This window comes from Chrysemys picta, chromosome 6 (assembly GCF_011386835.1).
Source record: "Chrysemys picta bellii isolate R12L10 chromosome 6, ASM1138683v2, whole genome shotgun sequence".
Classification (NCBI taxonomy): domain Eukaryota; kingdom Metazoa; phylum Chordata; order Testudines; family Emydidae; genus Chrysemys; species Chrysemys picta.
This window is the reverse complement of record NC_088796.1, coordinates 33,752,648-33,756,101: the sequence shown is the minus strand read 5'-3', so window position 1 is coordinate 33,756,101 and position 3,454 is coordinate 33,752,648. Positions and strand designations below refer to the sequence as shown.

Sequence of the window (3,454 nt, the reverse complement as noted above, 5' to 3'; positions counted from 1 at the left end):
TAATTGTATCCATTTGTTGCTAGTAGTTCTTTACATGCGTCTATGTGCTACTGTTTCTTTAGGCTTATTTTCCATAGCTAGCAGTAGCACTTTGTTTACATTTTCACTTATGTTTGTTTGCTTTATTGCTTTTTGCCTTTTTTTTTTTAATTTGCCAGTTGTGTGTGTTTTTGCTTTAACAAATCTCTTCAGATGGGCAGAACAAAAAAGGCAACTTTATATTACATCTGTTTGGTTTTTTAAAAAAAAGTGTTTATGCTCTTTTTACTCAAAATCAACTGCTGGATCTATCTGATTAGAAGCAGTTTGAAATTATTACTTGCTATTTGCACAGTGCCAAAAATTTGCTAGGCTCTTTACAGAACAAAGAATATTGGTTTTGCCCTATAGAATTTACGGTCTCATTTACACATGACACAATGAGAGGTAGTAAACAGTAGGTGGAGGGGACTGGGAGGACATATGTCACAATAATAAGCGCAGTAAGGTTACTCATTTATACATATGGATATCATGATTATTCCATAAAAGTCTGGTTTTTAGTTTTCTTTTCTGGGGGGATAAATTCACTTCTTGTAGTCCAATATGCAACAAGTAGGTTTCTAGGAGAGAGATGAGAGGAAGGGAGGAGGTGTCATGAATAGCTGAGCTAAATTATCAGTTAGGGTGTCTGGAATCAGCATAATTGTTTGGCTATATATATATACAATTTCCCCATAAGAATTAATGTAAATAAGGGGGGGGGGGGTTAGGTTCTAGAGACATTTACATTAATTCTTATGGGGAAATTGGATTTGCTTAACATTGTTTCGCTTGAAGTCGCATTTTTCAGGAACATAGCTACAATGTTAAGTGAGGAGTTACTGTATGTGAATGCTATCTAGGCAGCCGTAGATACCTTAACGCATGAATGATTAGGTTTTGTTTTGTTTTGCACAAATGGCAAATAGATCGGCTGGTATTTGCTAGATATAGCCAAACAATTATGCTGATTCCAGATACCCTAACTGATAATTTATATATATATATGTGCACACACAGTATAAGTTTTAAACAAACAATTTAATAGTGTACACAGCAATGATGATTGTGAAGCTTGGTTGAGGTGGTGAAGTTAGAGGGTGGATATTTCCCAGGGAATGCCTTACTGCTAAATGATGGACTAGCATTTGGCTGAGCCCTCAAGGGTTAACACATTGTTAATGTAGCCTCATACTCTACAAGGCAGCATGAATAGAGGGAGGGGAGACAGCATGGCAGACAGAGACACACACCCTGTGTAAGAGAGAGAGAGATGTGCATTGCCCCTTTAAGTACGCTGACCCCACTCTAAGTACATCGCCTTTCTAAGTAGATCAGCAAGTTGAAACAGCAGCTGTGGCCAGCAAGCTCTCTCCATCCTGAGCCCTGTCTTGTCCCTACCCTGCTCAATATGGAGAAGAGGTAAGCAGGGGGCAGGAGTGGGGGGGAAGGAGACACCCTGACAGTAGCCCTCTTCTTCCTCCCTCCCCTGCACAGCAAGGAGAAGGCTCCCGGGAGCAGCTCCAAGGCAGAGGGTAGGAGCAGCACATGGCAGTGGGGGGAGGAAAAACTGAACTGCTGGCAATTGGTAGCCTGAGGGGCGGCTGCCGCACAGGGAACTTAGGGGAGCGGGGGGCTGCTGGTCCACCCTGGTTCCAAGCCCCCACCAGCTAGTTGCAACGGGCTGCTCTTTCTGCAAGCAAACAACGTTATAAGGGAGCATTGCACAACTTTAAATGATCATTTTCTCTAGTTGATCAGCAACATAACAACAAAACTGTGTTAACCGGGACAACTTTAAGTGAGGAGTTACTGTATTGTATTTTATCTCTTCTTAGATCCCAAAGGTTCTATTTGGTTCTTTACTCCTGCCTTCTTGCTAGCTGTTTTAACTAGAAAAATCTTCAGGCTCACCAGCTGAATTGACAAGACAATATTATCTATGGGTTCATTCCTGTCTCACTCCTGTTAGCTATGATCCTGCTACCTTTTTTGGATTGCCCTGGATACTTCAGTTTTTAATTAAGATTCCATCTGTGCAGGATTCTGATTTCTTGTTCTTATCTGCTTAGCAGAAGACTGATGAAATGCACCTGACTCTTAAGGACTTATTACCTTTGAGGGCAGTGGAAGCAAGGTGTGGGTCATGAACCATCCCTCCAGACACACCTATTGATCATCACGAGCCACTCCCTTCCCGAGTATAAAACCTGCCCTCTGAATATTCCAGTCAATATTCTTGACTATGGTTAGCAAAAAAGCTCCATGGAAGAGACCGTGCTTCTTTGGATTCCAGCTGTTCACCAGATCCCAGTCACACCTTCTCAGGCATCCTTTTCTTGCTTACAAGCCTGACTCCAGTCAAGTTGGAGATAGTGTTACATTTCAGAGCTCTTTTTCTCAAATGCTTCAGCATAAAATTGTGCTGCTTTATTTTTGCAGCAATCCAGTGCCTACCTCAGTGTGCCATCACTGGTTTCTGGTGCTTGATACTCTTTTGGTGCTAAGTTTTATTTTATTTTATTTTATTTATTTTTTTCCTGCGCATTTTTTTCCCCTTTGAATATTGATGTCTTTGCTATTGGTTCCCCAGTGTTATCGCAGTACTTTCCTGTCAGTATTGTTTAAGGGGTCCAATACTGGCATTTCCCTGGCGTATGATTGCTGAATCATCCAGGGGGGTCTCCTGTAAATCCAACATGAGGCTAGCCCAGAGTGCTTTAAATGGTTAACTCTGGAAGCTTTTGCTTGAGTTAGCCAATACTAACGAATGCCTGGACTGTGTGTCAGAGTTGCTCACAGTGGCAAAAACCCAACTCCCCAGTAGCTAGCGCAGTGGAACAGCTTCATCCTTGAAGCACCTTTACCATCATCCGCCATCCAAGAGCTCCACTTAGAATCTCAATATTTGAAGACAGTGGTACTGAGCACTGGCCTTCACATGAGAGACTAGAGAAAGAGGCACCAAGAGAGAGCAAATAGCTCCCCAGTATTATTCTGTTGAAATTCCTGACTTGAGACAGCTCTGTATCCAGGCCTCTGGATTTTCCCCTCCAGCTTCCATGTGTTCAAAGTGGATACAAGGATGTTAATTCCAGATATCAGTACATGCTTGGTGATCTGGCCCAGCCACTATTCTTCCTCTATGAGGCTGTCACAAAGCCCTCCTGTACTGGTTTTGAGATATTCCTTTAGCTGTGTGTGTCAGCAGTTGTCAGAGCTCCCACCAAGACCAGTTACCACAGCCTTTGAGTAAATGCTTTCAGCACAAGAAGCTCTGGATTCTACACAGACAACACTACTCTTCTGCCAAATGTAGAAACATGGGAACCGCCTAATGTATCAGACCCATGGTCCATCTAATCCAGTATCCTGTCTCTGGCAGTGGACAGCACCAGATGTTCCAGAGCAAAGTGTAAGAACCCTGCCCCCT

The 3,454-nt window shown here is 42.7% G+C and overlaps 1 protein-coding gene across 1 annotated transcript in view; it reads left to right on the top strand.

Annotated features, from left to right (window-relative positions):
• Positions 1 to 3,454, top strand: part of LOC135984238 (uncharacterized) — a 32,793-nt gene that overhangs the window by 3,035 nt on the left and 26,304 nt on the right. The window lies entirely within an intron of this gene.